A 13879-nucleotide genomic window follows, 5' to 3' on the forward strand; every position below is an offset into this window, starting at 1 on the left:
AACACAAATAATTTCAAAGGAAACTAGACAAAGAGATCAACAGACACCATGTAAATAGTACCATTAACTAAGCTTATTAAAATCCTTAATAAAATAAACAAACAGGAGACAGCTAAATACCAGATAAATGTTTCTGGAATGAAGAAAATCTGGCCAATAACATTAAGCTTCTAAACCTGGCATTCTAAAAGAGAGTATTTACTTGAAATAAAGCAGTGAGTCTTACCTTGACAAACAGAACTATTCAGTCTCTACAGATGGCACTTCAAGGGGCAGGTAACCTCAGTGGGGTATATACTCCATAAGCTAAAGCTCTTAAGAAATGCAAGTTTCTGGTCTAGTGTTTTTCCATTACTACCACAGTGTGAGAATCTTAAAGTGTTTTTTTTTCCTTTATTATGTGACTTTAAAGTTTGCTACATATTTAAATGTAATTTTTTTTATAGTCTTAGACTCCAAGTTTGTCCCATGAGGCTACAGCTCCAAGTTTATAATGGAGCTCAGCATACAATTTGACAAATTCATCTCACAAGCAATTTTTCAGCAAGCTGTCCACTCTAAAAAGCAATATCCATCTGTTTATATACTGAAAGGTATCATCTGTGAACCCAGAATTTAACCCTCTGAGATCCTCTCAATACTTTAGCAAAGTCCTTTCTCCTTTCCAGAGATGAATTCTCAAGCCACTTTCACAAAACTGTAAAAAGGTAGAAATATCACTTAAGATTATCTAGTCCAATTCCCTTGTTTCACAGACAGGAAGACAGAGATCCCAGAGAGTATTAGATACCTACAATTAACATGGGTTTGGCAAGCATCAAAAGCCCACTGACGGCTGTTTTCCCCAGTCAAACTCACTAGTGTGTTGGGAAGATAGCCAGATTTGCACTTTAGTTAGTAGAGCACTCCCTAGGAAACTCAAGTATGTACCCTCTAGGAAACCCAAGTATTCAGCCACAACCCCCTATCCCAACCCCAGAATAAACAACAGGGGGCAGTGGATGTCTTAAATGGTTCTTCTGGAGATGGAGACTAGAGCCCAGGGACAATATCCCATCTTTCCTTCCTTCCTCCCAGGAGGTACAGGACATTGATTACCATGAAAGCCATTATGAAATGACAGAAGACACTAACACTGAGAAAATTAAGGCAAGGCTGTGGAAACAAAAGATGATAAACATTAATACTTGGCCAGATACCTGCTTCTACTTATTCATTCGAAGAGAGGGGAGAAGTGAGAGAGAGGGGGACCTCCAACCCTTTTTCTGTCCCTACCTCCCCACCCCCACTCTTTGGATCTTTACAGAATTTCAGGGACTCCCCAAATGATTTTATGAGGAAACAAGGCTATAAAAAGGGCCTTAGTCCAGCCCACACACTGACCAAACGATGCTCAGGCTAGTGACTAGACTTCCTATTTATTCCACTGCACACTTTCTCTATTCCTAAGGGTCTGTGAGCTGCATCCTGAGCACAGGTCTGAAACTATCCTTACAGTATCGAGGGGGAAGTTGCAGGACAAGCAGGTTAACGGCTGTCATTTTCTCCCTTCCAGCTATACATTTTATGCATGAGGCCAAAATTGAATTAAGACCAAGACACTCAAGTGAAAACCTTGCTATCTCCACCCCCATTCCCCCCTCACCAATGCCAAACTAAGAAGGGGGAGAGGAAGAAAGAAAACATCTCTCCTAGAGATATATTATCTAAACCACCACCTAGAATCCTAAAATGTAATTGCTAGAAGGGACCTTGTGGGTCATCTAGTCATTATTTGGATGAATAAACCTAGACACTTGCCAACTGAGAAAAAGACTGGCACACACAGTGGGGTCTCCTGACTCCTATCCCTAATAAAAACCCTTCCGGGTCCCTCTCCATCCTGTCCTACCCTGCCCTGCCCCATCCACCCTCTCCCCAGGCCACTGCTGCATCCAAGCTACTGAGATTTCTGCCCTTCTGGATTATGAGCTCGTTAGGATAAGTTTTACTCATCTTTGTTTTCCCAGTGCCTAGCAGAGAGTAAGCAGAGAAGTGGCTTCGACTTAGAGAGGAATACACTAATATATGAAAAGTAAAGTGCCAAAGGACGTAACCTGGAGAAAACGTAAACTTTTCTTGGCTTAACGTAAGTAGTTTCCAGGCTGTGCCATGCCCAGATGTCTAGGATTGAGTATCTCCTCTCTTCCTAAACTAATGTTCGCATCATCCAGTTTAGCCAGGAACATGACCAGTTGTGCCATACTCTCACTCTCTCCCTTTCAGACCTGACACAAAGAACTGGAATCCATAACTAGAGGTAAGCGAAAGCATATGTAAGGAGACCCTGTATAAGAAACCCTACTCCCTCCCTTACGTGCTCCTCCTTCTCCTGTGTCTCCACCTCAATAAACAGCACCCATTTACAAAACTGCACCAGGTAGAAACCAGATGTCATCCTGATTCCTTCCTTACCCTCCACACCAATAATCTGTGTCTCATGACTCAATTCCACCTTTTTTCTTTTTTTTCTTTTTTTTTTTTTTTTTTTTTTTTTTTTGAGACAGTCTCACACTCAGGGCTGGACTGCAGTGGTTCGATATCAGCTCATTGCAACCTCCACTTCCCAGATCCAAGTGATTCTCCTGCCTTAGCTTCCCATGTAGGTGGGATTACAGGTGCCGCCGCCACACCCGGCTAACTTTTTTCTGTATTTTTAGTAGAGACGGGGTTTCACCATGTTGGCCAGGCTAGTCTCAAACTCCTGACCTCAGGTGATCCACCCACTTTGGCCTCCCAAAGTGCTGGGACTACAAACGTGAGCCACCAGGCCCAGCAATTCCATCTTTTCTCTACACACACTCTTGCACATGCTCTTCCACCACCTTCATTTGAAACATCATCACCTCTTGCCAACCTCCTAACTGGCCTCTCTGCCCACAGTGCTCTAGCTCTCCAGTCCACTCCTGAACAGGCAGCCAGAGATATCCTTCCAAAATGTACATCGAATCATGGCCCCCTCACCTCAGGATGAAGTCCAAACTCCTCAACACAGGCAAGAAGGCCCTTTCCTGACTTGGCTTCTGCTCTGCCTACCTTGAAAGTCTCCTGTCTGGCCACATCCACCCACCTCAAGCATTATGCTCCACCCAATAATCCTGAGAAATTTGTTTAGCTTTCTTAGCCCGTTTCTTCAACTACAGAATGGGATTAATAATAGTACTTACTTTCAGGATGGTTATGGGAAGAAATAAGTTAATACAAATTAAATTCTTAGAATAGTACGTAATGGATATGGTAAATGGCCAAAAGTCTTAACCTATTATCACCATTTCTGAACTTGCTGTTCCTTCTACCTAGAACAGTCTTATCTCTGCCTCCTCCCTGACTCCCCAGATCTCTTCTTTTCCTGGCTTATGTCTGTTCTTCTCCTGAGGGCTAGGCTTAACCAACTTCTCCTCCAAAGAAGCCTTTCCTGACCTTCCAGTACTGGGTTAGGCATCATTTTCCTGTGCTCTCCTGGTACCTGTCCCTGTCACAACACTTTTCACACTGCCTGTTTCCTTGCCTATCTTTCCCACTAGGCTATATGAACCCAAATCCCTAAGCGTAGTACCAGGTCTGACAGATGCTTACTAATTGTTCAGCGAATGAAAACTTTCCAAAAATGAGGTATCCAATGAAAGACAGTCTCAACAAGTAACCAATTCAAATATCAGCTAGGTAGCTGGTCTAAATGACTATAAGGTCCCTCAACTACAAGATTCTATCCAATAAATTCAACATATTGACCTCATGGGTCACATTTGTTTTAACTTTAATATGTAGGCAATGTTTGGGCCATCAGATTTTTAAGGAGAGTGTGACATGACCAGACACATGATCATGTGTTTGTTATCCTATTACCCATCTCTGAGACACCACCTCTCCCAACCCCCAGTTGTTATCAGGACAAAATTCCAACCATCTTCATAAACATAAAAAGCCCACTCCCCTAAATACACCAACACAGAAGACGGTCAAAAGGACATTTTGACACGCTATATGCAGCATCTAACTTCATCTTAACCAACTGCAAGCAGTGAGGATCCATAAACATCCTCTAAGAACCCAAAAGCTAATCCCTCCTGTGTGTCTTTATGGAAAGAGGGGGACGAAAGAGGGAACATTTCATAAAGGTGATCTACTTAATCATCCTGAGTAGTTTTGATCCAAGCTGCTGCCACTGCACTGTTATTCCTGATAACTGCAGCCCCATATCCCCAAACCCTAGACTGTCAGAAAGGCAGCTGCAAACGAGGTGAGGGTGGGAAGTTATCTAGGTTCTATTTTAAGGGTGTAATAGCTTGGTGTGGTGGCTTACGCCTGTAATCCCAGCACTTTGGAAGGCCAAGACGGGGATCACCTGAGGTTCAGGAGTTCGAAGCCAGCCTAGCTAACATGGTAAAACCCCATCTCTATTAAAAATACAAAAATTACCCAGGCGTGGTGGTGCAAGCCTGTAGTTCCAGCAGCTCGGGAGGCTGAGGCAAGAGAATCCCTTGAACCCAGCAGGTTGAGGTTGCAGGGAGCCAACATTGTGCCACCGCAATCCAGCCTGGGCGACGGAGTGAGACTCCATCTCCAAAAACACAGGGTATAAGGTCTCTTCTGCAGATACTGAGGGAGCCAGCAGAGATTCAAAACAGGCTTCGGTGATAAGCAAGCTCAACCGAAGGGGGAGAGAAGTAGGTCTTACTCAGAGATACAACCAGGCCTGGGTTCCTGCTCTGGAGCTGCATGCCACATCTCTGCTACAGGCGAGGACTAATATTTTGCATTTACAATGCACGCTGAGACTAAAGAAGACATTAAGTGTGCCAGCTTTGCAGTCACAAAAGGACAAATATTGCATGATTCCACTTACATGAGGTTCCTAGAGTAGTCAAATTCATAGAAAGTAGAATGATAGTTTTCAGGAGGCTGGAGGGAGGAGGGAATGGGGAGTTAGTTTAATGGGTACAGAATTTCAGCTGGGGAAGATAATGGACAGTGATGATGGTTGCATAACCATGTGAATGTACTTAATGTCACATAACGTACACTTTGAAATGGTTAAATGGTTAATTTTATGTTATATATATTTTACCACAATTTTTTTTTAAAAAAGCATGCCAGCTTTAAGGTTATACTGTCTGCAGTCTGAATACTGCCTTGGCCACTTACCAGTTACATGACCCTGAGGCAGGTAATGTAACCTCTCTAAGCCTGTTTCTTCTATAAAACAGGGATAATAATAGTACTTAATTCACAGGTTGCTCTGAAAATTAAGTAATATAGTCCATAAAGTCCTCAGTCCATTGGCCGGTGGCACACGTTAAGTACTTAATAAATTTAGCTATTACTACTGCCACTATAAAGCACTTTCAAAGCCATTTTTTTAATAATCCCCGCAACAATCCTATGAGAGTTTACACATAAGGAAACTGAGGCTCAGAGAGCCACAATGAGTGGCTCAGTTTATGATGCCAGATCAAATCCTCTGCTCCAGAGAGGTGTCTTGTCCTCACTACTTACTCATTCTGTCATCTAAGGCAAGTGCTATGCTATGTCTCCATTCCCTCACAGTAAGAGACATAAACCAAGCTCTACAAACTCCCTCACAGAAATGGATTAGAAATTAAACCACATAATGGTTATGGAAGAGTATATAAGCCATAAACACATAAAACCGAAGTGGTGACTTGTGAGAACTAGTACACCTGTGCTTAAACCTGGCCTCCTCTTAATACTAACCATAAGGCACAGAAAGTGGTGGGGACTATAAAACTTCCTTGGGATTTCCAATTACTCAGGATTCCTGACCTTAAGACCTGAATAAGTGGTTTCGTGCCCTTTTTAAGAAGTGGCTGGCTCAAGCCTGTAATCCCAGCACTTTGGGAGGCCGAGACGAGCGGATCACGAGGTCAGGAGATCGAGACCATCCTGGCTAACACGGTGAAACCCCGTCTCTACTTAAAAAAAAAAAAAAATACAAGAAGTGGCAAGGTATGGGAGAAATAAAAATATTACTGGATTAGGAGGAAGAAGACTGGGAATTTCACTTCTCGCTCTGACAAGGCAGTCTGAATTCAGACAACTTACTTCCCCTTTCCAAGGTTTAGTTAGCAGGGAAGCAGGGAAAGGCAGGTATGGAAAAAGGTGGACCAGATGGTCGGTAGGACCCCTTTCAACTCCTACATAGGACTCCTAAATCCAGAATCCTGGCCAGGCACCACAGACCTACCAGACTCCAAAGAACTAATGTGAACATCAAGAGACTCCTCAAGACCTGGCCCAGAAACTCCCTTGCCTGATTTTTAGACACTCCCTCAAACCGGATCACATTGAAAAACTGGAACATTTGCCAAAGTTAATTTTAGTTCACTTTAACCACTCTGGGCCTTATCTGAAAATAGGAGAAATATTTATTTGAAAGCAGATGACTTGAGCGATTCCCCCTAACCCCCATCAAACTAGGATTGATAAATCTAAACATAGAGAACCTGCAAGGTCTGGGAGGAGGAACACGCCACACAAAAACTAAAGGGTGGATCCCACCGTTTACAGTCTCAAAGCTTCCTTGAGCCAAAACCCCCGGGAATTTGAGTTGTGTTTGAGTCCTGGAGTCTGCATCCATCAACTTCTAATTGTCGCAATACCAGCAAGGAATTCATCCAAACCTTTTCCTTTGGAGCTATGGTAACCCCAGAATGGAATTTCATCCATAGTATAGTGGACAACGGCCCAGAAGTCAGGGAAAACCCAGAGTTATGTCCCTAATTAAATGGTGTGACCCAAGTCTAGGTAAAAATGCCCTCTGCACTAAGAGATGATATATGCTCACACCAGGAAATATTAATAAATAACAGGTACTGGCACCGCTCCTTTGCACTTCTGTGGCTACTATGACTCGGAGAAAATTACTTGACCCCTCTGCGCCTTGATTTCTGCTTCTGTAAATGAGGATAAACCACAAGGCCGTTGTGAGCATTAAACGAAATAAGGCTTGGGAAGTTCCTGGGTGAAGTCTCATTAAATGCTCCCTGTTGGTGTTAACCACTTCTTTCACATATTAGTTCCCTCCCTGAGCGGGTTTCCCTTTCCCCCCATGTCACCGAGAGGCAAACTAAGGCTCGGCCGCCAAGGGGGCTGAGGAAAACGCGGATACGGCCCCAGTTCGAGGGCCCGTGGTTGTTTCTCTCCGAGCCCAAGGGGTGCAAACAGCCCAGAAGAGGCGGGAGCCGAGACAGGACCAGCTCTGCGCGCCTCCGGGAGCCCGTAGACCCAGCCTGGGTAGGAGAGCCGGAAGCAGCCGCGGCCGGGCCCGCCCGAGGCCTCCCCGGAGCAGCCTCCGTTCCCCTCCCTCCGCCCCTCGTCGGGCGGGGCGGGGCACGAGCACAAAAGACTCCAACTTCCGAGCGGGCGCGGGCCCACCCAGCCAACTACTGGCCCAGACTTGGCCCGCGGGAAAGGAGCAGGCAGGAAACGCCAGGGCGGCCGGGAACGGGACCTGGCGCTAAGGGCTGGGGCCGGCGACCCGGGGCGGCGGGTCCCAGTGGGAGAAAGGAGCGGCGGAGGGGGCCTAGAGTTACTCGGGCTCTCGGGAACTCCCCGAAGGGCAGAAATAAGAGTTTCTAAATATAGGCAGCGGCCTGCCTGAAGAAGTGAGTGAACGGAAAGGCACAAAGCACACACCCTCCCCGCACCCCTAAGGAGACGCCCGCAGCCCCCACTCACCCGCGCCGAGAGGTCTGGAGGAAGCCGCGCGGCTGGGAAGGAGGCGGTACTGTCGCACTCGGGGACGTAAGGGAGGGAGGAAAAGGGCAGCTGCGGCGGGAGGAGGCTGGGCACACGCGCGGGAGTCGTCGTCGTCGTCGTCGTCGTCGTCGCCGCCGCCGCCGCTACCGCCCCCTCAGCTTCTCCGGGTTCCGCTGCCCCGCGCCCGCGCCGCTTGCGCGCCCCGCCGCACTGACAGCGGCGCGAGCCCCGCAGCCGCGAGCCCTGCCCTCGGCCGGCACCACTGAGGCGCGCGGGGGTGGGGGCACCCGGAGCGGCTCCCCGCTGCTCAGCCCCGCCCGCCGCTCCGGCCCTGGTCCCGGGCTCTCCCCCTTCTCTCTGTCTCCCCGGAAGGACACGGTGACACGAGAACTAGGAGTCTGCAGCCCCGCCCAGAAACAGCCCGGCTTCTCAAGCGCATGGGCTCTCCCCACCCTCTCAGCCTGGCTTTGGAAAGGTCCAGAGCTTCGGCGGGGACAGGAGGAAGGCGGGGCCGGGGCGGGGCCTGAAAGGGAGGAGGGACTGAGACGCGGCTTGGGGAGGCGGGGCTGGGGCGGGAAGAGAGAGTCGCTTGCACAGGTTTGGAGCCGAAGTAGGGGCGGAGCTAAGAGGGTGATGAGGCCCTGGGAAGAGTGTCGTCGGACAGGCAGGGAAGGCCGTGCAGGCGATGGAGAGCTGGGAGCCAGGACAGTGCTTGAAAGGAGATGCTGTGGGCGGGGCTAAATGGAGAACCGCCCAGAGAGCGGAGCCACGGACGGAGGGAGGCGGGGCTGAAGAGAAGCCTAGAGTGGGAGGAAGATAGAAGCGGGCCTGAAGGAGGCGGGCCCGGAAGCAGGGAGGGGAGGAGGGGCCCCAGGGGCGCCTACTCTGGGCGGGTGCCGGAAGGAGGCGTGCCCCAAGGAAGGACTGAGGGGTGGTGCTTGAGGTGGGCGGGGCCTGGAGATGGCGTTGAAACCTGCAGGCTGCGGGCGGTGCAGGAGGGATCCGGAAGAGACGAGGCAGGAAGAAACTCCTGGTCCTTTCGCTTTCAAGGGACGTGGCACTTAGGGTGAGGATCGCTCTTCGCTGCCTAATCTGGGACTGGGCGAAGAGGCCGCGCTGAGGGTGATGTCCGAAAAAGATGCAGGAGATGTTTTATAACTTGATCCAGGTACTAGTCCTCCCTCCTACACATTTCTCCTGTCGGGATCTCTCACTTGAATCGTGTTCCAGCCTCCAGTGAACCAGTCTTCCTAACGAGAGCACAAGAGGCCCGTTGTCCTTCATTCTTCAGCTATGGACTTCCCTGAAAGTTGAGAACTGACCATATTCTCGATGCCTGCTCTGACCTGTGATTTCACGACTCACATCGCTTCCCCAGAACCTGCTTAACAGACAGGATTCCTGAGAATGGAGCAGAATTTGAATTCAGAGTCCTGGCTTTGCCATACCAGCAGTTATAATTGCCCTTCTGTTGTTTGATGACTCCCTGCCCTGCTTCAAAAGGAAGAGAAATCAAATTAAAGAGTTGACGACCCTGAGCGCAAGGCCTCGGACGTTATTCCCTAAACTCTGCTTTAATATCACCTCCTCAAAAGAAATCTTCCCTGAACACCTTGTCTCGAGATGTTCTCTAGTTTATCTTCTTGTTCTGTCATTTATTTGTCTGTTCATTGTGTTTTTTTGAGATGGAGTCTCGCTCTGTCGCCTAGGCTGGAGTGCAGTGGCACGATCTCGGCTCTCTGCAACCTCTGCCTCCTGGGTTCAAAGCGATTCTTGTGCCTCAGCCTCCCAAGTAGCTGGAATACAGGCGTGTACCACCATGCCCGGCTAATTTTTGTATTTTTAGTGGATACGGGTTTTCAGCAAATTGGCCAAGCTGGGCCCTAACTCCTGACCTCAGGGGATCCGCCTTGGCCTCCCAAAGTGCTGAGATTACAGGCGTGAGCCACCTCACACCCTGCCATGTTTGTACAGTTTTTGAGACACGGTCTTATTCTGTTGCCCAGGCTGGAGTGCAGTGGCATGATCAAGACTCACTGCAGCCTCGACCTCCCAAACTCAATCCTCCCACCTCAGCCTCCCTAGTAGCTGGAACTACAGGCATGTGCTATCACTCTGGGCTGTTCACTATATTGTCCAAGCTGGTCTTGAACTCCTGAGCTGAAGTGATCCTCCTGCCTTGGCCTTACAGGCGTGAGCCTCCACATCCAGCAGAAGGGAGACATTTCTAAGGAAATATGCTGGCAACACTAGCTAACACTTAGTGAGAATTTACTAATTGCCATGCAGTCTGCTAAGTGCTTTTCAAGCATATTTAATTCCCACAACACCCCTATGTGGTAGGTACTGTTCTTACCCCATTGTACAGCTGAGGAAACTGTGGCACAAAGAGGTTAACTTTCCCAAGGTCACACAGCTGATGATGGAGTCCAACTTTGGGTCCTACATGCTGAATTACTATATTATCCTACTTCCTAATTATTAAGGACCTAGGGTCGTTAGTCCAATAAAGGTGAAGAATGAAGATGCCACATTCTTTTGCTTTCTGGATAGTATGGCATAGGGTATGATGCCTACCTAGAGTTGCAGCAGATTTTTTTTTTATTTTTAGCCATCATGAGGGAAGCCAGCCAGAAGACAAAACCATCACACAGAGGAGGGCAAGACAGAAAACATTACAGAAAAAAATGAACCAGAGACTGGTGCAGCCATTCCTGAAGCTTGACCCACCTCTGGACCTTAACATGAACAAATATATTTTTATAGTAATTTGAGTTGTGATTTTTATAACCTGCAGCCATAATTTCCTAACTAAAACAGATGAGTACAGTTCAACAGGTGGAGACAATAAATGATAAAGCGTCAAGATTGGAAGAATATAATGTAATTTGGTTTGACTGCATTTTTAATCCCCTTAGTAATCCTACAAGGTTAGTTCTGTTTTTTTCCCCCATTTCACAGATGAGGAAATGTGATATGGCCAATGTAGGGCTACACAGGGGGCTGAAGCAGGAGAATTGCTTGAACGCGGGAGGCAGAGGTTGCAGCGAGCCAAGATCACACCACTTCACTCCAACCTCAGTAACAGAGCGAGACTCTGCCTCAAAAACAAAACAAAACAAAAGTTATCCTGCTTTCTCTTGGAATCCATAAAATCATGAACTATTTATAATTGGAGAGTTCCTCCAAGACACCTCATCTAGGGGTTTTCAAACTTCTCAAGCTGTCCACCTTTCTTACGCAAGACCTTTCACAGAAAGGCAAGGCATGAAACAGATGAGGGAGAGGAGGTGGCTTTGCTTGAAGTAGGGGAGAGGAACCTAGAGTCCTTCCTGCTAGACCTCCCCACCCCAGCCACAGGCCACCCTTCTTAAGCAGTGATCCCTCCACAAAATCCCAGGGTGTTACAGAATACAGTTTAAGAATCACCATTCTTTCCCAGGTCCTGTTTTACAGATAGGGAAATGGAGGCTCAGAAAGGCATAGATATTTACTTAATGGTTCTGGAGGAAGTCAGTGGCAGGAAGGGATACCTGCCTCACAGGACAATTCACTTTCCAGTGGGAATAGCACTATCTCCTTCCTGCTCTGCGTTTGAGGATAAACCCTGTCTTGGCTCCTCCCTGACTGGGGTGAGAAGTAGCCCTCCTGGAATTGCCTCAAAGCCCCCGGTTATCACCAGTGTTCTCGGTTGCAAATTACGAAACATAAATAAACTCAGGCTAACAGATGCAGCAAATGAATTTATCAGGAAGGAATGGGGAGCTCCCAGAACTGATGGGAGGGCTGGAGAACCAGGCCCAGAAAATGCACAGAAGTGGTGAGCGCAGAGGCTTCAATGTTGCTGGGACTCTCCTCCCAGTCCTTTATCTCTTCTCGCCTCTGCATGTGAGTTTTTCTCCTCAAGGCTAGGCACCTGGCTGCAGCAGCACTCACCACTCACAACTCTCACCTGCTCCACCGGAGAGAGACTGAGGGTTTCTGCTTCTGGTATGAAGGACAAAATTTTAGGGAAAAACTTTGGTTGGTCCAACATGGGTAAGACCCCGTCCCTGTACCAATCATCTATGGCTGGAAAACCAGGTGCTGTGACTGGCCCAACTTAAGCCAGGTGCCACTCTCTAACCAATCACTGTGAATAGGGAAATGGGATGTACAGGGAGATGGCAGCCCCATCAGAACCGTATGGTCAGAGAAAGATGCATTTCCCAAAAGATGGAGTTCATGGTCTGGGGCAGATTGAATAATAGATTTTTACTACACCCGCCCCAGAGTCACCCCCAACCAATACATTACTTACTGCCTAACTCTCATCATTCCTTCTCTGCTCAAAACCCTTCAATGGGCTGGGCACAGTGGCTCATGCCTGTAATCCCAGCACTTTGGGAGGCCGAGGTGGGGGGATTACTTGAGGTCAGGAGTTCAAGACCAGCCTGAGCAACATGGTGAAACCCCATCTCTACTAAAAATATAAAAATTAACCAGGCGTGGTGAAGGGCACCTGTAATCCCAGCTACTCAGGAGGCTGAGGTGGAATAATCACTTGAACCTGGGAGGTGGAGGGTGTAGTGAGCAGAGATCATGCCACTGCATTCCAGCCTGAGAGACAGAGACTCTGTCTCAAAAACAGAAAAACAAAACAAAAAACTTTCAATGGCCTCCCACTGCCATGTCATCGGCATGGATCAAAAACTCAAATGTCATGCCAGGCACAGTGGCTCATGCCTGAAATCCCAGAATTCTGGGAGGCTGAGGCAGGAGGATTACTTGAACCCTGGAGTTTGAGACCAGCTTGGGCAACGTAGTGAGACCCTGTCTCTACAAAAAAAAAAAAAAAAAAAAAAAAAAAAAAAAACTAGCCAGCATGGTAGCATGTGCCTGTACTTCCAGCTACTTGGGAGGCTGAGGCCAGAGGATCACTTGAGCCCAGGAGACCAAGGCTACAGTGAGACATGCTCACACCACTGCACTCCAGCCTAGGCAACAGAGTGAGACCCTTCTCAAAACAAATAAACAACAACAATAGCAAACCCTCAAGTGTCTACAGGGGCTAGAAAGATTAGGCATGAGACAACAGGGAGTGGAGAGCACTGTCATGAACTGGAGGATGTGTGTTGCATACTGTTCCTAGAATGCAGGTGCTGAGATGTAGGATTCTTCAAGAGAGCCCCCAAATCTGGATTTTCATATAAAATCTCCCAATTTCTAAATGTTGGCTTGACTATTTTTAAAAACCTTGTGCAAGCCAAATGAATTATGTCTGCAGGCCAATTACTGTAGGCTGTGGTCTAAAAATGGGCAATCTCTGACCTTTATAGGATAAAGCCTATAATCACACACCCACCTTTGGGGTCTATTATCTATTACTACATAAGAAATCACCCCAAAAATGTAGTGACTTAAAACAACAATGATTTGTTACTTCTCACAATTTTATGGAATGACCAGGTGGTTCTTCTGCTCCATGTGGTGTTGCCTGGGAAAAGCTTCCTCCTGTCTCCACCTCCACATGTTCTATTTCCTTTTCAAGCCCAAGTGCCAATGGCACCTCCACCCTGAAGCCTGCCTCATCTCCTGTGCCACACACATTGCCACTGGCCGAGTCTAAATGAGATACCGTGCTCGCCAAGCTTTCTTGCTCTTTATGTTTAAGTATTAGAGCATGCATCTAGCTCACCTAGAGAACGGAGGTCTACCTTGTCCATCTTTATATCCTTCTGGCACAGTCACACAGGAAAACCCCATGAGTGCTGTCAGATTGGATTGAACTGAACTGACTCTTGGACATATTTAGTCCAACTTGCCCATTGTGCATATGGAGAAATGAAGTCTGGAGAGGGGAGTTCACACATCATATACACTGAAAGCTGCCCATCAAAAGAGTTGCAGAACCAGGATTATGGCCCTTGCATCTTGACTGCCAGTTGATGCAGGTTAAACTCTGTGTTTAATCCTTGTTGATATGGATGTCTGGGACTTGAATAGAAGACATTTCTCGTTTCAGATGCATCCATTAGCAGGTCTTAGCCAGGAGCCAGTCCCTTGCAAGTATATATTGCAAGTAATTGATGACATTGGAGCCAGAAATCGAATGAACCGGGCCCAGTTCAATCAACTTACT

The 13879-nt window shown here is 47.6% G+C and overlaps 2 protein-coding genes across 7 annotated transcripts in view; both read right to left on the reverse strand.

Moving 5' to 3' along the window:
- Nucleotides 1–13879, reverse strand: part of RALY (RALY heterogeneous nuclear ribonucleoprotein) — a 414018-nt gene that overhangs the window by 79510 nt on the left and 320629 nt on the right. For 2 of the 5 annotated variants that reach the window (XM_050807261.1, XM_050807258.1), the window contains exon 1: nucleotides 7738–7973. The gene's annotated coding sequence lies outside the window, so the exon portion shown is untranslated. Of the gene's footprint in view, nucleotides 1–4885; nucleotides 5075–7737; nucleotides 7974–13879 lie in introns of those variants that run through there. The other 3 variants (XM_050807263.1, XM_050807262.1, XM_050807259.1) reach the window with 3 other exon arrangements.
- CHMP4B (charged multivesicular body protein 4B) overlaps nucleotides 1–13879 on the reverse strand; it is a 264810-nt gene that overhangs the window by 78926 nt on the left and 172005 nt on the right. The window lies entirely within an intron of this gene.

This window comes from Macaca thibetana, chromosome 10, assembly GCF_024542745.1.
Source record: "Macaca thibetana thibetana isolate TM-01 chromosome 10, ASM2454274v1, whole genome shotgun sequence".
Lineage (NCBI taxonomy): Eukaryota > Metazoa > Chordata > Mammalia > Primates > Cercopithecidae > Macaca > Macaca thibetana.